Genomic DNA, 20,607 nt, shown 5'->3' with positions numbered 1-20,607 from the left:
CTTGGAGTCAATTGTTCTGTGAAATAGGATCGGGATGCTTCGTCTGCGTGAAAACTGAGGAACTACATATACCTGCTGTGGGCATTTCTCTGCTCAGTGCATATTTACCTTACTGCTCAGCTGCAGGGGAAAAAGGTCTTGGTGAAAAGATGCAGGTGCAAAGATATTCCACCTGCCTCTGCACAATCCAGCTCCATGGAGAGATACCAGCTAGGGCAGGCTGGGGCTGTCGTCTGGTGACGGCAGTGTTGTTCCTTGTAAGGTAGCTGGAGTTTGCTGGCAGGGCTCTGCAGCTCATGCTGAGCTCTGCTGTGGTGGTAGTGTGCTTACTGATCCCTGAGTTAGCATAAGTGTGCCCACAGAGGGCATTGGTTGCACTTTTGGGGTATAGTCAAACTGCTTAGACATTTGTGACAGTGTGTGTCTTTGCATATATGCGAGAGCAATTTTCTGCAGCAAATCACAGGTGGACTAATAATGAAAGTTGCCAGCATCTCAGGATGCAGTCAAACTTTTCTGAATTTTTCTCAGAGGTATGCTCACCATCTCTGTTCAGAGATTTATTAATGAATAAAGAGACTTGGAATGTTTTGGCTTCTACAGTACAGATGTAGTCATGAAACTTGAAATAACAAAATAATTGTATCCCTAATTTTGTTTGCCTGGAGTATTTTTGTTTTTACTCTGAGAGAAAAAATATATGTAGCTGAAGAGTAGCACAGTATAAAGTATATAAAAGTATCTTTTTCTTTCAGAATAGTTGGTCTGTGTGTAATTTTGCATATCCTTGGATATTTTGGAAGTTCATTAAGGAATTTATTATCTGCTTAAGGGAATTAAATAGGACTATTTCAGCCTAAGTTGTTGTCATTTTTTCTCAGATGGTTGGGTCTTCAATGAATTGTCCCCTCCCTCCTAGTCCTCAAAAAGCACAGTACTTCAGGATATCTCTCAAGACACAAATTAAAATGCTTTTTTCACAGTGGTACTGCCATCTAGCCTATGAATTGCAGCTTGTGTCTTTCTGTTGCTTCTGTACTCCACTACAGACTCTGCTCTGTAAGCAGGGTAGCCCTAACCAGACTATACTGTATACTGTAGCAAGCTACCCCTGTGTTTTGCTCCTGTGCTGTTTTTGACTGGGATAGAGTCAATCTTCTTCATAGCTGATATGGGGCTTTGTTTTAGAATTGTACTGGGAACAATGTTGATAATATAGAGATCTTTTAGTTTCTGCTGAGCAGTGCTTGCACAGCATCGAGGCCCTTTTTGCTCCTCACCCCACCAGAGAGGAGTCTGGGAGTGCTCAAGGAGCTGGGAGGGGACACAGCCAAGACAGCCAAACCCAGCTGAACTCAAGGAACGTTCCATACATACGGAATTATGCTCAGCATATAAAGCTGGGGGAAGAATAAGGAAGAGGGGGCCATTCAGACTGATACTGTATGTTTTCTCAAGCTATTTCACTATTGGGCATGATGAAGCCTGGCTTTCCTGGGGGTAGTATCTGCCTGCCCATGGGAAGTGGTGAATGAATTCCTTGTTGTGCTTTCCCTATTAAACTGTCTTAATTTCAATCCATGAATTGTCTCATTTTTACCCTTCCAATTCTCTCTGCCATCCCACTGGGGAAGTGAACAAGTGGCTGCGAGGCGCTTAGTTGCTGGCTGGAGTTAAACCATAATAGCTCCCTTCAGTTAAACCATAATAGCTCCCTTCCTGTCTTTAGGTAGTCAGGGCTACAGAACAAGGCTGACAGACAAGTGCAAGTGCAAAACGGGTTGTGACAGGGTGAGTTCTTTGGAAATGTTCTGCTTTGCTTGGAGGGGGGAAAAATATTGCCCAGTCAAACATAGTGTTGGTGATGACTGTGACTGCAGTGCAGTAGCAAATTTGTCCACCAGAATGCCTAAATTTTCACTTTCTTGCTGTATTATTTCTAAGTTTTGGTTCTGTATTTTGCTTGCCATGTCAATTTTTTTAAGTAGGCATAATGAATTTTTTGTCATTTAATAGGAATTACAAGGAAAGATATACTAGCAGAATTTAAGCTTCTCTGATTAGTAATTTGAATTACATAAGGCCAGGGAAAGTTTGTGGGTCTATTTTTTTTTCTGAAGTGTAAAATATTTAAATTGAGAATTTCAAAAAATAAGCAGATTTCAGATGATCTGGAAAACGGGAAAACAATAACAAGACCAGTAAAGCTACATAATCAGAGGACAGTGTTTGTTGTCTTAAGGTAGAACTATACAGATGCACAGTGGTTATTTTAAAGCGCTTAAACCAGAATGCCTACAACAGATTTACGTGTTTCAGATTTTACGAGGTATGTTCACATATTGTTCATTCTGATGACTCCTGTTCCAATTAACATCATCTTTTTTTGTTTTAATGAACAATCTATTACTCTAGAGTTCTCTCTAGCAAGACACAGAACATAAGATGTGGTTTGTTGAGTGATCCTTGCAAACTCAGACATTTCCCAGTAGTATCAGACGTTATTTGATTTACCTTCAGCTATGCATGCCTTTGAAGTTTTAATGGAAATCTGCCAGAAACTGTTGACAAGGTAAAGAACTGCATTTTTTCAACATCTCGAATCTCCCTGCTTTATTTATAGTTAGATTTTCATGTTTGGGCTGAGAGAGTCTATCTAAAGTTTATGATATGTGATTTGACAACAAAAATCTACAACTCAGTATCCCAAAGCTTTAAACATTAAATCCCAAAGCTTTTAACATTAAATATAATGTTGAAATCACCCCAGGATACTGCCAGAAAGCAATAAAATGGCTTGGTGTTCCAAACTCAGGTGTTATCATGGTGCTGATTGCTCTGCAGCAATGGTGGGTTATGACCTTACCAGTAACTAATGAGGGATGCATTCACAAGCAAAAGAATGTTTGGAAAAAAAAGGGTTTGGAAAGCACTAATTCAAATCAAACACTCTTGACAGTGGAAAGTCTTCCTTATGTCCATCTCGTAGCTGTCTAAAATTGCACCAAAAAGAATAATATTTTTGGCACTGAGGCTTTTATCACCAAGGTTTTGACCTACAATTTTCAAAATATATAATATCAAAATTCACCTAATTTTCACAAACGTGTCTGTGATGCCTGAAAATTATTTGTGAAACTTTCTGTTCTAGGAGATATTTTATTGGTTTTATAACTTACTGGTGCAACTCTGTAGTTCTTCTGAGAAACAATTTATGGAGCTGTAGACCTTAGCTGGGTAAACATTCCTGATTTTTCTTTTCTGACACTGACCAATGCAAATGTAGGCCAGAGGATAGACAGGACGGAAGAAGAGACTGAACTAATTTTCAAATGAATTTAATGATATTTTTATGGAACCATAAATACTAACGGTAATCATCGTTACTAGAGACCTCATAAATCAGATTAGGAGAAAAGTGAAAAAGAGCCCTGTGAATTTGAAGAATTTGGTTTTGCAAACTACGGAGAGAAACACCCTTACATTGTATCCAAAGACCTCTTTCACTTAAAAAACATGTCACATATAAGATATTAGAAAATATTTTAAAATCTTTTCTTTGGTCTTGCCCTTGAAGTGTAGGGTAGAAATATCTTTATTATGCATTATTACCATTTTATAGGGAATTGCTCTTCCTTGTTAGGTGCTGCAGCCTTTCTTTCAAGGAAAAATTGTACTGAAGTATCCTGACAGATATTTTCTCTCCCTCTTGCCTTTTCAGAAGCATAGTGCAGGTTTTGGGGCCAAACAGAAGGAGAAATAAGAAGCCATTTTTGTGTTTTCCTAATGCAGAGATGCCTTGGAGGCAGAAGGGATCTCCCGGGTAAACTGGCCAGCTCTGGCCACCTCTGTAAATTGTGATAGTCTCTCTGGAAACTGGTTGCAGCTTGATGAAAACCATAAAAGATTTCATGGTGCCGAATGCTGTGGCCCTTTTTTTCACACCACTGCTTGTAGCAGCATCTGTGGAAGACAGCTTATAAGTCATCTTCCAAAGTACCTGGGAAAGGGAAAATTTTCCACTTTAACCTAAGACTTTGGGACTATCTTTACATCACTTGAGCTTGCTTAATTATTTTCTAGTAGTTTTGTGTCAACCTTATAAAGAACTTCTGTAGCAATTATTTGGAAAAGTTATTCATTAACAGAGCCGTATTTTCAGTTGTGTTCAGCTCCTCACAGTAAATACAAAATGTCTTTGCTTATGGCTCAGTTTGCTGCCCATGGTTTCTTAGCTTTTGTTCTGTTTTGGGCCAATCTCAGAATAAGAAGAGATCAAACCTTTTGTGTTTGATGATGGGATGTAGAGGGACTAAATTGCTTTGTGGATAGGGATAAGAGATACCTCTTATTCTAGCAGTTTCAATATTGATCTCATAAGTTGGTTTATATTACACTGTCACTTGTGTTTAAAATATAAAAATAAAAAAACTTTATTCAATCATTAAGGACCTGACTTTGCTTTTTGAATAACACATGTGACAGGCCAGGATACAGGTTACGGCACCTTCATCTTTAGTCCAATGTACAAGGTTTTAAATTAACAGTGCCAGGTTTTCTTCATCTTTGTTTTGTACTTTCTAGGATGGATTTCTTTTGGAAGAGATAGTAATAAACTCCTGACTTTGCATAGGTCTTGTTTCTAAATTTTGTATCTTGTTTAAGATTATCTTAATAATTATTTTCTTGAAGTAGGAGGTGTGAGACCAGCAAGAATGTTCCATCAAGAAATATTGTGATAAATAAACATTTATGGGACACAAAAACTTTGTTTGTATTAGAATTTGTATCTTAAAATAAATCTGATCCATTTATATGTTTCAAAATAGAATTAACTAGGCTGTTACCTGAAGTATAGAAAAGTAGCATGGTTTTAGGGGATTCAGAATCTCCTTAAGCCAAGATGTTAAAAAACCCTATAAATATACTTGTATTTATAATTTCTAAGTGTACCATAACTGTGCTACATTATCCTGGATTACCATTTTTCATGTACTACTTTGCCTCAAAACACAGACATCCAGTCCTATTTTGTAATAAATTAATGGGGTCTATGACTTCATCAGATCATTGCATTTCATATTTTCTTTCACTGAATGTTCACAGAAAAAATATCTTTGAGTATACATGAGATACAAAGGAAGAAACTTCCCTTCTTCCTGCTTTCCTCATGAAAATATGGAACTTGTATCTGAAGTGGCAGTGTGGGTGCAGTATCAGTTCCAGTGATTTTGCTGATGTTCTCCCACCATTAAGGCTGAGAATAAGTGCACATCCCCATTCTTTCTAGCCTTAGTGGCATGAGATTGGGTCCCCTTAGGGTAGTAATGCTTTGGTGCAGGGCAGGAGGCAGTGCTGTCACTGGTACCATTACCCACAGGGAGCCAGCTCCCATCTGACAGATCATGTTCAAGTATGTGTGGATGTGGATGGATTGCTTCCAGGGCTGGACCTGGGGTGCAAGAACTGTGGGGTGGGTCTTGCAGTCTGAGGTCTGGGTAAATAAATCTCCCTGGGAACCAGCTGGTTCCATGCATATCCATGGCAGGTGTGTCTGTGCTATACTTGTTTTCAGAAGTCCAGGAGATAGCGGTGTTCCTGAGCAACCCATGCTCATCTCAGCTGCCTGATTGGACCCAGTCTTGTTCGTCAAGAGCTGCTTAAAAACACAGGCATCCTGCTTCCTAGCTTTGCTGTTCCTTGATAATTTTTTCATTCATGGAATGACTTATGCTGTGGGTACATGGGACATCTCAGTTCCTATGCAAAACCAGGCTGGACCCCTTAGTAGTTGTTAACTCAGTAGATGTAGAACAGCTAAAAAAAAAAAGAAAAAACAAGTATCCTATTTCATACAAGGGTGTCCTGCTAAAAAGTCCAAGCAGAATCCATAAGACTTCAGGCAAGGAAACATTTGTATGAGGGAACAGAGCTAAAAACTGAATCAGTACTATTAAAAAAGGAAAAAAAAGGCTTCAGATGAATGGGTTTAGCAGACCGATGAAGAATAAGTATAATGATTTAAGAACTGGAAAGTAACAGGCAGTTTAGGCAAATGCCTCTTTTTTTTAGACTATCTTATGTTTTAGAGCTCGAAACTTCCCTGGTTGACAGCCCAGAGAAATACTGATGGGCCCAGAAGGGAAACTCTGCCTGTCTTAACTGCGACAAAATCTTTGAAAGGAGACACAGGAATAATGTCAGCATTTTCAGAAAGCAGAACAACACTCGAGAGTCCTGAAAATGCTTCAGAGCAGCTTCCCAGTGGGGCTTTGTGAGGAGTTTAAAGAGGCCATGTGAATTCACAGAAGGGAACTAGCTTGCCCTTTGTCCTTTGTGTCAGATAGAGAGTTACCTTTCTCCCAGTGAGCAAATAAATTGCTTTAGGAGGTGAATAACTAATTTCAGGGGAGAGAGCAGCATTCAGTGATAGATCTCAGTTCCTGCAAGAAGCAAGCACTTCCTCCAAAAAGCTGAAGACCCTTTTAGACACAGAGTCCAGACATATGGCTGTTGGCATTTTGGACTCTTGTCTAACTGCCAGAAGACCCAAGATCTGATTGCATAGATGAAGCTTGAAAATAATCTTATAACCTCTATGAACAATCATTGACCTTTGAAGTAATTCTCCTCACTCATGGCACAAGCAGAGGGCTCTGAAAGCATGGCCAAAATCCAGCCCTTGTTAGTGCTTCAGAGGCAAGTGAGAGTCCTTTCTTTCTAATAGGTAATGGAAGTAAAATATGTCACTGTGGAAAATGGAGATCCTAGAATGACATTGCCAAGCTTTGACACTTCTTGCAGATGAATCTCATGTGGAAAGACAGCTGATCATGATATCAGTACCACACCTAGGAATTTAGGCTTTGGAATCAGCCATGTATTTTACATGTGAAGTGGAAAAGCTGTTCACTTTCAAGTTCTATAATGTTCGAACCCATCCGTGCCTGACATGCAAAGTCAAAATGTGTGTGACCAATGGCTGAATGATGTATTATTGTGTCTTGTGGTATCATGAATGATAATTGCCTGATACCCTACAGCCTTAAAAATTATGATAATAATATTTTTGTTGGGTGCTGTAACTATTTTTTCAAGGAAAGAAAGGATTGTGGGGAGAAAGCATGGAGGGCAGGGCATTTTCAGCAAAAGCAAAATCATTTTTGCACATGTCTGTGTACTTTATAAAGATAACATGAACATTTAAATTTCTGTTGTGGACTTAGAGTGTTTGATCAAGGAATGTATATTGGTTACCTGCAGTAATGTATTTACATGGCAGCTGTCAGCAAGGACATGAACCTCAGCACACAACAAAATTTAATTTTGAGGGAAAGACTCCTGTTCTACCTTTATCTTTATTCATTTCCATTTCTTTTAAGAAGCATTTTAGCATGTTCTGTTAAAATGAGTCTTATTGATTTTCTTTTTACTTTTTTTTTTAATATTCTATTATGAATTCAAATACATACTGGCATCTACAGGCTCTTTTCAGAACCAGATTGAGGCATACCATGCTTGATGAACCTGTAAATTAAGACTTTTACTTTCACCGCTGTTTTAACCAGGGAATAACTATTAAATAGGGGAAGAAAACAGAACACAGTTTTCCTTCAGTTGTGCTGGGTTGTCTGAAAGATAGGGACGGAAAAATGTGTTTGAAAAATTTTTGTGTAAAACTAAATAAATTGAAAAAACCTTTTCTGAAAATTTTTGGTACGAGACTGTTCAAGGAAAGGAGAAAATTTACATTCACATGCATCTTAAATGAAGGTAGATTTTGTGATAAAGCTGTTGAAGCAAGAATATTTTACCCTCTTGTAATACTTCAACTTTGTGAAGGAAGCTAATGTATATAAAATTTGGTAACAGTTGAGAACTTTTTCAGATTGTTTGAGATAGAAGTCAAAATAACTAATAGCTACTATTATATGTCAGCAATACAGTTGCTGGGTGTGCAACCACACACAACTGCACAAAGTCTTTCAGTTGTGCATTTCCCCCCCCTCCCCATATTCTAGGAGAAATAATATATTATAGAAGGCTCTTATTGCTCAGATTTCATTTAAGTTTTTGCAGATTCAGGGCTTAAAGTGTCTATAGTCTGGCATGTTAAACGTACATTTTCCTGGACTTTTTAAAAGATTAAAAAGAAAGTTTCTTTTTTTTTCTGGAGTAACTGGAAAAGCCAACCAGAAAATTACTGCATATGTTAGCAGTGCCTGTGGAAGCAACAGTTCACACATGTATGTGTAGTAAGCTGATATCCGTTTGAAGTGTTTGGTATGTCTAGTATCTACAGAGTTGCAGATTTCTATTTCTCAGTAAAAATTCTGATATCTAATGCATATTCTTTTCCAGTTGCTTTCTTGTCCACTGTCAATTTATACATCCAAATGGTAGAAAGTGGCCTTTATCAGTGGTTAGGACAAGAAGACTCTTTCTTTCCTTCTAAATTTGATATACTTAACTGTCTGCTTTTGTTTCTACCTTCATTATTTTTTTCCATTTGAATTGAAATGTACACTATTGTTTAAACATACTTGCTTACAAATACTTTTTGATTTCTTTTAAAACCATGACTACTTCAGTTACCAGGACCACTTCTCCAGAGAGAAGTAGTTAATATAAAATAAAATAAAATAAAAAAAATCTTCTGAAGCAGTTCTTATACAGCTGACAATTTCACGTGTTACTTGGATATTCTGAAAGTTCAAAACAACACAAATTCAGTAATTTCTGGAGTCCAAGGAGTCCATATATAGCACTCAGAAAAACAACCTTTAAATAACGTGGACAAAATCCAAATCACTGTGACAGTTCTGACTTTGCAGAAGTGTGAAGCACAAATGAGTGCAGATAGATCTACTGAAAAAGCCTTTCAAAGGTAATACGGAATATGTGTAAAAGAAAACTGACCCAAAATTTAAGACATAACCTGCTTTGACTTTTTTTTTTCCTGATATCTATTTTTTCGTCAGCTGGTAACAAATTTTTACCTGGTTTGTTCTGTCTCCCGAGCCAGTTTTAAATTTGCCCCTGCCCTACCTTTCCACTTCCAACCAAGTGTCTCTTTTGATTGGACCTAATTTTCTGCTTGAAAATAAGCCAGGTGAGACAGAGTTCAGATGCCTGTTTATTTAAAATGCTGAAACACACAGGGTGTCATCACTTCAGGCATCAGGCACTGCTTATGAACAGTGAGTTGGGTCTTGTAGAGCTAGTCCCAGGTAACATATTCAAGATACTGCACTCAGCATGGTGATTTCTCCTTAATGCAATGCTCACCCTTCCTTCTCCTGTAGTGAAGTGGAAAAAGGATGAGGATAACACTTGGTACTTGTTAAAAAAAAAACAACCAAAACAAAAAACATGTAGCCATAATTTTTGCAGAGGAAAGCTTGTAAATGTGGAGGAGTAAATCCCAGAGACTTGAAAACAGGAAGGCAAATGAAAGTACTCAGTTTTAGAAATACGCTATTTTATTTAACAGCTTTGAAGATGTATATATGCTCTCACAGTTTAGCAGAAAGCATCTCTTCCATCAGAAGTATCATTCCTGTTCCTGTAATGAGCACCAGTGTTCAAGGCAAGGTGCACAGTTGCTCACCTTGGTTAAGCACCTGGGGAGGGCACAGTGAGAAACTCTGCCAGTTACTTTAGTTAGGGTAGCACAGACGTTGAAGATGAGGTGGGTATGTTTGAGTAGTTTGGGGGATCTGGAAGCTGTGCTGGGAATAAAAGTGGTGCTATGTCCTGTGCTGACAGCATGTTGCTTTTCCCTGTGGCCTCACAGTCAGACCCAGACTTCTTTGTAGTGAATAAGAGAAACAGTGGTTGGGATAACTGTGTGGGCTGCCTATTCAATGCACATTTTCCCTCCTGCCCTTGGATGTTTCCTTTAATTGGCTTCTGCTTGGATTCTATTTAACAAGATGGCTTGTCTATAGGAAAGTATTTGCTAAATCTAAATGCAAGTTAATATTGTCATTTATGTGGGATTTTCTTGCTGTGAAAACCAGTTTTACAAAACTAGGAGATAGTGGTCATGTTTTTCATTACCTGATATTTTTCTATCAACACATTACAAACATTTGTATTAAGGTCAGTTTGAAGATTTTATATAAAAAATGGCATATAAAAGTGGGTTGTTTGATAAATAATGGTGAAAAATTTCCTCAAGATCAAAGAAAGTCATGCAGTTATTCTTTTAAAATAACTGCATAATTATAATTACATGTTGATTTTTAATTTATTCTACAGTTCCAAAACAGCATCTAAACTGAAGAGAATTCCAGGTCCCTTGCTTTTCTATAGTCATTGGCTCTAGTTAAGGGATTGTTTAGGAACCAATATGCACTATTGAAGCTAATTGACCTGAGAAGGTGTTTGCAGTAATTTTATTGGTAACACTGAAAAAATTAATCATAGTTTTAAACCAACTTCCCCCAATTTGGTAAATTGTTCTAAGTTGTTAAAATAATGATAGTGGTGGATTTCAGAAGACATTTATTTGAGTCATCAAGCACAGGGAGAGGCATCCTGCTGTACATGTGCCTCCAAGTGCAGTAGTTTTAAAGCTGTGTAAATGCTGATCAGGGAGGACTACAGACTGAGGTAGTTCAGAAGATGTGAAGCCTTACACCTGAAGTCTCTTTTAAGGTCTCAACTACTAGCCATGTAATGACTCTGAAAACATTAGAAAGATCATAGTTTCAGATTGTTAAAATTCAGTGTACTGATTTGGAGTAAAGCTAAGCTGCAAGCGTGAAAAGTCAGCTGAGACCAACTCAAAGTCAATGCTTTACAGGCAGCCAAGAGCAAAAGAAAAGAGGGATGAGTGTAGTAGGAAGTTGTGTGCTGCCCTGTGCTGATGAAGGCCTTTCTAACAGGGAGTTGCTGTACTGGATATTCCCTAATTAAAAAGGCCATGAGGTGTGGGATTGGGGACCTGTGGACTAAAGAGAAAAGAAGAAATTCCTGTGTGGAGAGTGTGCGTGAAGAGAGAAGGGAGGCAGAGGGCTTTATGCCACATTTAAAAATGAGAATTCTGTTACTTTGGAAGTTGTATCCAACAAGGTTTCTCAAAACAAAAAGATATGCTGTCCCTATTAAGTCAAGAAGGAGTTTTATGGATGACTTTGGGGCTTAAATTTCTGTGGCAGGAATTATTATAATTATATGCTGAGTGCCAACATATTAAATTGCTGATTAAAAGCTGGGCTAGTTTTCAAATGATGGAACAGAGAGCACAAATGTTATTCTTTGAAGGTGGAGAAAGAAGAGAGGTTTGTGTAGGTGTTTAACGGCATAATGGTGTGTTTGCTAATAAGATTCTTGCTAATTTTAGTGCCATTACAGCAAGTGCTGCAGTATCCACATAGGAGTAAGAATAATGCAAAGAATACTGCCTCCCAATGTCAGCTACTTTGCTCTGAATCTCATGGGTATTTTGGATAGGCATGATATTTGGAAGCATCTGCCAACAAGAAATACCCTAAGAAACAAAATTCATAAACACTATGTATGATTTTAAACTAATTATTTTTTTCCTTTTTGTTCCTCCCTCACTTCCTTGTATAGACAGTACCTTTCTTTCCCCTTTCATCTTTGTGAGTTGACCACTTCCATTACTTTCTTATTTCTGCTGAGGCTGGTAAGCTGGTTTGATGCATTCAGCAGTCAAAAGTGCAGTTCTGTGTGCATTTTTGTTGGCTGACTAAGCAAAATGAAAGAGGCTGACTGTGAAAGTGAAAAGGTGATTTACACTGGTATCGTAGTGCTGTGCAGTAATAAAACACAGGGATTGTTGGACACACATTATATTGTACAATTATATAATTATAAACAATATAATTGGAAGCAGTTGAGCTTGAATGCAGCAGGTTGTTATTTAGCAATCATCTCTTTCAAGGCTCATTAAACGCAGATTTATACACAAAATAAAAGATTTGCTCTATAAAGGCTAACTGTATAGTGGCATTTATTCCCCAAAATGTAATACATAGATCTAAAGCTGTCAACGTCTATAATGGATTTAGTCAGTGATTGTGAATGAAGTGTTTCAGAAGGTATGAGAATCTCAAGCCCTTTGCCTTTATTTACAGTATTATTTCTGAGACTTTCTTTGTATGTCTGTTTTGGAAGGCTAAAGAGACTGCACATACAGCTGTGATCTTAGATTTTGAAACCTGACAAGCAGAGACACTACAGATGGTAAAGTGTTCTGAAAGGTAACAAAGATCTCTTAAAAATAATCCATATTTTGGTCTTATTTTAGCCCTTTAAAGTTTTATAATTCTGAAATTATGAATGAGTTTATGGGGAAGAAAATTGAGAAGCTAAAATATTTTGTTGCTGCTATCCCAAGGCATTTAGTTTTATTACCTGATATAAAATAAGTTTGTATTAAAACAAAACAAAAGGATAAGAATCTTATGAGCAAAGAAGAAAAGCCACAGAACTAAGAACCTTCTATGATGTGGAGATCTACAACACATATAGTGGTCCAGTCTCAAACTTTTAACAGTTGGCAGAAGTTTGGAACAGAAATCTATATTCAAATATATATATAAATAGAAATTTATGTGCTTAAATTGTTTTTTGTTTTTTTTGAACATCTAGAGCTCCACCTGACTTTTAAAGCAAGTTGTTAAAGAACAGTATAAATAAGGAGCTTTCTTGAAGAAGAGCCTCCATATTCTGAGTATGGTTCTGTGAGAGTACAGCTTGACACCATGAAGTATCTGGCCCACATGTGCTCAAGACACTTTTGTATTTGTTATTTCACACATGAATTTTTAAATGCTCCATTTTAATGCTGCTCCTGGCACGTCATTAGCACCAGTCTGATTTTGTAATTCTGTGTGGTGTGTTTAATTTTCATTCCTTCTTTAAGTGATTCACAGGAGCCTGATAGATGCAAGGCTCCTATGGGTTTCATCATTCCTCTGCGGGGTTGCTCTGGCATGGTACAGGTGCTGCATCACTGTTTCCAGCACGTGGTACCTGGCTATCAGCCTCTTAATAAGTTACTGCATTTTGCATCACTAGCTTTCACTTTGCTACATCTGAAATTTTTCTGCACAATAATTGCATAAATTCACTTATTATACTGGAAAATATTAATATAGTATGAGTAATTGTAGCTAAATATTTTGAATGTATGTAAATCATGTCTTTAGCAACTGTATCTTAGTTTTAGCTTTTGGTAGTTGCGATGCAGAGCCGTGTTTCAGAGCTGTTTTCCTTCCTCCACTTCTGCCTTGTTTGCTCATTTATCTAAATGTGTTAACTCACAATGTTTCTTAGAGTCACATTAGTGAATTAACAAGGTCCATCTTCTTGTAACACCATTTTAAAACTATTTAGTCTTTTTAAAGTTTAGAGATAAAGCATTCCAAAATGCCAGCCATGAAATTCAATCTTTCCGGTAAGGCTGATTTTGTCTGCTTTTTATTCAAAAAAAAAAGAAAAAAAAGAAGTGAGTATTTTAGGAACAGAGGGAGCATAGAGCAGTCTTCACTGGCTCCACTGTAAAATGGTCTTACAACATTATGACAGTGGTTTGATAGAGAGGTTTTGGGGGGGGGGGGTATCCTTTATGCGAATCTACACAATCTAACTAGACAATCTCTTATCTCTTACATTTGGGTAGTTGGTTTGGTTTGTGGGCTTGGGTTTTCTTTTCCAGAAGTCCATAGATAATGAACTTCGGCTGGAAACAGCCTTAGAAAAGCTTACACTGCTCATGTTCGTTCTGTATCTTCTGAGTGCACAAGGAGTACATAACTCAGATCCCCAAACTTTCAGCTCCTCAATTACATTTAAAAAGAAAATACTGAGTTATGTTAATCAACACTCCGTTTTTTGTTTCTATTTAAAGTTCTCTCCGTTCAGATAAATTCCCAGTGGTCTCCTGGTGCACTGGATGAAAGAATTAATCCTTATCTAGTGCTTACAGCATTTCATGGCTAGAACACAGATCAATGTGAAAATTTGTCCTGGTTGATCGCTATAGTAGGGTGTGCAGCCTTATATCATGTGCAAAAAATTGAAGTTAGAACCTAAATCAAGAGCTCATCTTTCCACATGTGTTTTGGGTTTTTTGTTTCAATTTTGAGTTACTGTCTCCTTATGCTTCATAGCTATGACACAGGAATTGCTAAATTACAGGGTTTTATGACCCTATGGGGTGGCATAAAAGAGAGGCAGTGTCATGGGATTTCTCTTAAAATTCATGTTAGCAACATCTCCCCAAGGTGCCCAGTCCCTTGAGAGCCACAGACGGGGTGATCTCCACCACAGGAGTCCCACATTGTCTTTGCTTTGCATGACTGTCTGTCTGTCCTTTCCATGAAGGGTAGCAGTTTATTCTCTAGGACATCTAGTTTTGCTCCGCTTATTCCATCGTGACTTGCCTATTGGGAAGCTCTGCACAGGGCCAGAGCGGTGGCTGACCAAGCCTGTGTCTTTAGAGGCGCTGTGATATCTGAACTGTTGCTGTTAATGTCTTGTCTCAGACATTAGGGAATAATAACTTAAAGTTGAGGGTCTTTAAATTGCCATTGGAGGGAGAATAAAATAACACATATGCTGTAAATGTAAAACAACCTTAAGAGGAAGATAGAATAATACTGCATGCCAAATAGTTCGTATCACTCACTGAGTAATCAACTCTTTTTTGAAGCTTTAACTCTTTTAAGAAATTGTATGTTGGTTTGAGTGACTTGCATGTTTTCCTACTCTGACAGTTTAGTCCAAAGATAAAATGTTCTCTATTGTAAACAGCCATATTGCAGAAAAACAGTAAAGAGCACATCTAATAGGATTCACTCAAGGACCTTTTCCCTCATTAGTATTGCACAACTGTGTGTTGTGCACTGTAAGGTGATGGTCTTTTGAAAGAAAGAAGCAAAGAGAAGGTTGAGTCATGAACTCCATCTTGATCTAAAAAAGGAAATGGTACTTCATTTCTCTATATGAGGAAACACAATATTTGAAATTAAAAGAAGAAAGGTGTTGTGTATTAAACTTACTGTGTGAATTTTCAAGGTAATTTTTTTTATCTAGATAAACATACGTATCTATGCTTGAATAGGTTGCTAATATATTTCCGTTATACTGAGGTTGATACATAAACCTTCCTCTAATCAAAAATACAAATAAAGGCACTATAGGTCGAAAACATGATGAGTAATATTCTTAAAGATATTATGGATCTGAAAGTTTTAAAGAAAAAATCTTTTCCCTTCAAACTTTAGCAAATAGATTATAAAGATTAGGTAGATATGTGTTTATCCTGCCACTCGCCTTTTAAATGTTTTGATATCCTCATAGGAAGAGCTGTGAAACCCTTCTCAGTCATGGCTGCTCAAATGCCTGGACTACCCACTAAAGTCCACAGAAATTGTGCACCTTCAGAGGAATGTAGAGAGAGACCCTTCTGAGAACAGCAGGGGACTAAAGGAGCTAGTTTCATTTCCTACTCCTAATAGTTTCAAAGACAGAGGTTTGATTGCTTCCAAGGACCTAATGCAAATACTACTTCAAAGGTATTCAAGCCACAGGAAATGTAAATCAAAGGAAAGTATAGTTCACAAGGTTGGAGGTTGTCTCAGTTTAAGGAGATTGGAGTGTTTTGTTAAGGAGGATGAGTTATGAGGTAGACCAACCTCCTCTCTCTCAGCAATTGTAAATCTGAAATTAAGAGGCTCCAGTCGAGGAAGTACGGAAAAAGGGAAGAAATAACAACCCTTGATGAAAGGATATATGTATATTGGCAAGAACAGCAAAAGAACACAAAAACAACTAAACAATAATCCTATACCCAAAAAGTCCACTTCAAAAAAGGAAACAGTTTGATACTTCTCTGTCCTCTAGTGCAATTCTAATCACTGTCGTCAGGAGTGCTGTTGGATCACTGGAGGTGCAGAGCCTGCAGTGCTCGGTGTTGGTCGGCGGGGGGGCTGTTGGGCTCTGGTCGCCACCTGGGGGCCCCGGACCGCAGGGGAAGCCAAAAAATGGAGATTTCCCCACACGCACCCCGAGGAGGGGAAGGGGAAAAAGGGGGAAAGAAGGGCGGTTTCTTTCCCACTAAACTCCCGCTGTCTGCGGTTGGCTGTAGACAGGACTCCCCCTTTGTTCGTCGGTGAGCACAAACTCTATGATGAAATCTGAGCAGATTCAGGCTGGAGACAGGGCAGCACACAGGCAAGCCAAGGCCGGAGTGCAGCCAGATGACCAGGTCAAAAGAAAAACGCCTCAAAGCTTTTCCGACACACATACACACCTTGTCTCTGTCAAGGCAGAAAGTGAAGTGCCCCGCATTTGCAAGGAGAGGAGAAAAACTCCTCCCCCCTCCCTCAGCCTCTATCAGGCTGGAATGTAGTTCTGCCAGCCAGCTCCTTTGTGTAGGTAATCACCCAAGGCAGAAAACTGTCCTCTCCATTCAACATCCCTCCCCCACATGCAGCAGGGGAAAGAAAATTCCTGTTTGTTTTTTTTAGAATAAGTAAACCCATGACAGGGGTGGAGGATCAGCTTTGAGTTGTTTGTTTGAAAGCAGTGGATACATTTAATCTGAGCTGCAGAGCATTGTCCAGCTGGCTTGAAGCTAATTGAAATGTTCCCTAGGAATATTTTGTAATAGCAAACAAGTGATGCAAATCAGCACAAAGGGCTGTGTAACTCTTCTCTCATATGGAAGGTGTAAGTGTGTGACAAGGCAATTTGCTGGCAGGCAATATTAGAAACTTGATGGTCTGCATCTCTTTCCTTTTTATGCCATGCAAGCATGTGTGACAGTGTTATTCCAGAGGAAGTTTCCTGGTACAAAGCAGATTGCTGGTTTTTTCCTTGCATCATGTAACAGTGTTAGTTTTTACTTTCTTGTTTGTACTTGGCTATGAGTAAATGTGGCTCACCACAAAACAAAACATGGAAATAATCCCCTCTTTCAACTCTCTCAAATAACTGAATTTTTTTTCTTTTTTTTCTCCCTCTTATATCCTAAAATATTGATGGATATAATTCTAGCCCAAGGCAAGTAAAAGGGACATGCAGGATATCTTTTGCCATTCAGGCACTGCTACAGCTCCTAATCAAGTTAGTGGAAGTTCTGCCACTCAACTGAGTAGAAATGGGATTCAACCTTTACTTACTGATCTCATTCTGATGCAGTGGAATTTCCTGCATTCATGTGACCAAGGGAAAAATAGACAGGCCCATGTAAATAGATATTGCATAAAAAAATCAGTATGAGGTGTCATAGATTAAATGATCCTGACTTGGCATATTTTTTCTTAACTTAGTCTGAAACAAGATTTCTTGTGTTGCTTAAGTGGAGTCAGTGAAACAATTTAAGTCAGTAATGGTAAATTCATGTTTTGTGCTTCACTTGGGAGGCAACTAATATAGCACACTTACAGTTCTGTACACCAGAAGATTGTGTACTGTGTCATCTCAAACTCAAAGTTAGCTAATAAAAATTAATGTTATATTACTGTCATATTAGTAGAGACTTTAAGCTTGACCTCTTTTCTTTTCAATAATATTAGCATTAGGAATATATTTTACATACATTAGTGAGTATTGGGCACCTCTGACATCTGCCTACTTTCTAGTGAATGTAGGCTACTAAAGAGTCCTGTTTGCCTTGCTTTACAGATCAAGAAATTCCAACAAAACTGTTCAAGATCTCAGTTAGGTTGTGTGAGTATAAGAAAACTAAAAACTTGACAGCTACGATTTTCAGAGAGATGCTTTTATAAAAATGCACTTGATATAATGGTACTTTTGGCATAAAAGAATCCCCTCATTTCCCCAACAGTCCTTACTATTTCTTTCCATTTCCTTTCTTTTCCTCCCTTCTTTTGACTTTACTCTGAGAGAGATAAAATATATAGAAAGGAGAAAAGATGAAAAGCAGAAGTAAAGGAAGAATAGCATGTTTTGTTTTCTGGTCTTTGCAGATTTGTTCAAAGGGCACCATAAGAATTTTTGTGTACCAATTTTTAACAATCAGTAGCCTTCAGGGGTTTTTGTACATCTCTCTGAGATACTTCCCAAAACTAAATGCTGTATCCTGGTGAACATTGTATAAATATTAAAATGACATAGGGTACTGACTGGTAAATCTAAGTTATCTGTAAGTATTTGAATTGCAACAGAAGATGGAAACAAATTTTGGGACTCTAAGTTGTCTCTAGTGCTAAAGTGCTTTTGGTTCTTCATCACAAAAGTTGGTGGCCTGTTAGCCTGTTCTAAAGAGTGCAAGCCTTCATCATGAGTGAAAATGTGTTGCTTCATATTCAACAGGTCAAGTTTTCTTCAGATTGAGGCAGAACTGTGGCTCGTGAACATCTGATGTGATAGGTAAGTTGAATGTGACACATCTTTTTACATTATCACCACATGAAAAATATTGATCTTGATTATGCTAGTGTAAGTGAGTTCAGAAAATCTAGTGTAACTGAGGCATAGCCCATGTGTTCATAAAACAATAGATAAGTGTTTGGGTATATTAGTGATGGACATTGCTAAATAACTTAGTGGCACTGTTTTCTTTTCAGCTATTTAGTCAGATGGGCAGTGTTGTAAAAAATGTATCCTAGCATGTCATTAGTGCATAAAAGAGAGACTAAGGTAAGGGTAGAGTTTTATGTTGTGGTTTTTTGCTGAATTTTATTATTTGTGGTAACTGTTCTATACCTAGGGCATACCTCTATAGACTGGTTTAGTCTTATAATCCCGAAACAGTGGTGTGACCAAGCAGGAGTTTTGCTTACACTGAAATATGTGAGGCTGCTCCAGTTCTAGAGAAATGGTGAAGAAAATGTGAAAAGATTTCAGTTAAGCTAGTGTGAGGCTCTAGAAACCCCTTGTCACAGGGACATCCACCATGGAAATGATTCCTAGAAGGGTTTTGGCAGTCAGAAGCAGGTAGACAAATGGGAGTGTTCTGCACTGCTTGTGTCAATAAAACAGATGCCTTATGGAGAAGTGTATTTAATGGTATAGAGCTAATCCGACAAATAAATACAAAATTTCTTTTGCAGTAGAAATTTCTAAGTATGTTAAAAAAAGAAAAAGGAAACGACATAAAGATATTAGTTTCCCATCTCTGGAATCCAGTTTAGGAGACTCCTTAATGATGTAATTTTTCAAGTTGCAGGGTAACTTTTTCTGAAGTAATCAAGCCAAGATATATATGCCTAGTAGGATTTTGAGTCCTATTTACAAAATATGTTGTTGTCTACATTCACTTTTTTATGGTTAGGATTTAAAAATGAAGGTAGGAAAAACTGTCAGTGCTTTCTCTACTGAACATAAGGATAAATTTCTAGAACTTCAATGTTGATACTTCAGAGTTTTCTTTTTACGGAGCTATGTAGGAGAGAGTTTAACTCCTTTCAGTCTGTTTTAATTCCATCACTTCTTTCAAGGTATCAGATATGTTTGGATTTTTTAACTTGCATTTTTAGTTCCTTTTGATACAAAGGCAAAGGTAGTCTGGTAGCACCAGACTAACACTGGGATGTTGAAGTGACAGTAAATGTAATGACAGGGAAGGTAAAAAATATGATAATATTTTTAGGACCAGAAGAGTTTACCATCCAGACCTATGTATCACACATAGATTAAGCAGTTTCTAAAACGTCAGTACTTTGTGATTTATATTTCATAAACTAATCCTTTCCTAGATAAAATGAAACATTAGTTTGTGTGTGTGTAATACCTTGCAATTAATTATACAGGCAGACACTTAATGGGGTCTGATCATGAATGCCTCAAATGGGAGGTGCATTCATATTGCACAAGTGCTTGAGAGAAATTGGTGTTGCATGTGTATCTTATGTAAATGTGATTGGTAACACTGGATCAAATGGATATCTTTTTCCATTGCTGTGTAGCCTTTCATTATGGATTGGATAAATCCATTCTTACTTGTAGGAAGAAGAAAAAGGAAAAATGGTGCTGCAGAAATTTGTGGATCTTTCCTTCCTTGCAGAAAGGGAAGGACTCATCTCAGAGGAGAACACTCCATGAGCTCACATTTTCAGTAGAGGTTTTCTTCTCTGTGTGTGTGCTTGTGTTTGTGAGTATCTCTTCTGCAGCATAAAAGATCAAGGTATTTTATAAATAAATCCTCCCTTAAAAGAGGCTGTGCAAAGAGGATCAATTTTTCCCTAAATGTGTCAGGAGCAAGTGTCCAGTGTTTTGGAAGGTCTGATCCTGAGGAAACAGAGTATAGATAGGCTGAAGCTGGAAACACAAGACTGAGAGAATACAGTCTGTAATACATACACAATGCTCTCAAGCCTTGAACACACTTAAATTTTTTTGAGGTAGCATAATCACTGTTTTAAAAGAGCACCAGGAATATAGATGTCAGCCAGTAGATTTGATGTGTATATAGCTCGTTATGTGGGGAGAGGGATAGAGAGACTTTTATTGTTGCAAGAGGAACAGCAATTTGCTGAAAAGGGGAAGCAGGCACACAGGTAACTGTTTCAGGAAAGGAAATTCCAGCAAGTTGGAAATATGGGGCTGAGAGAGAAATGAAGAGCACGAAAGTGAGAGCTCAGTAGCAGACATTATAATGGA

General features: G+C 37.8%; 1 protein-coding gene across 18 annotated transcripts in view; it reads left to right on the top strand.

The window, feature by feature from the left end:
* Nucleotides 1-20,607, top strand: part of LOC108496469 (poly(rC)-binding protein 3-like) — a 492,944-nt gene that overhangs the window by 173,415 nt on the left and 298,922 nt on the right. For 17 of the 18 annotated variants that reach the window (XM_017813195.1, XM_017813196.1, XM_017813189.1 and 14 more), the window contains one exon: nt 18,319-18,375. The exons of the other annotated variant lie outside the window; for it this stretch is intronic. The gene's annotated coding sequence lies outside the window, so the exon portion shown is untranslated. The remainder of the gene's footprint in view (nt 1-18,318; nt 18,376-20,607) is intronic. 18 annotated transcript variants of the gene reach the window in all.

Source organism: Lepidothrix coronata, unplaced genomic scaffold, assembly GCF_001604755.1.
Source record: "Lepidothrix coronata isolate B3197 unplaced genomic scaffold, Lepidothrix_coronata-1.0 Scaffold40, whole genome shotgun sequence".
In the NCBI taxonomy this organism is placed as follows: Eukaryota; Metazoa; Chordata; class Aves; order Passeriformes; family Pipridae; genus Lepidothrix; species Lepidothrix coronata.
The sequence above is the reverse complement of the archived record's forward strand: the minus strand, read 5'-3'. Positions and strand labels throughout refer to the sequence as shown.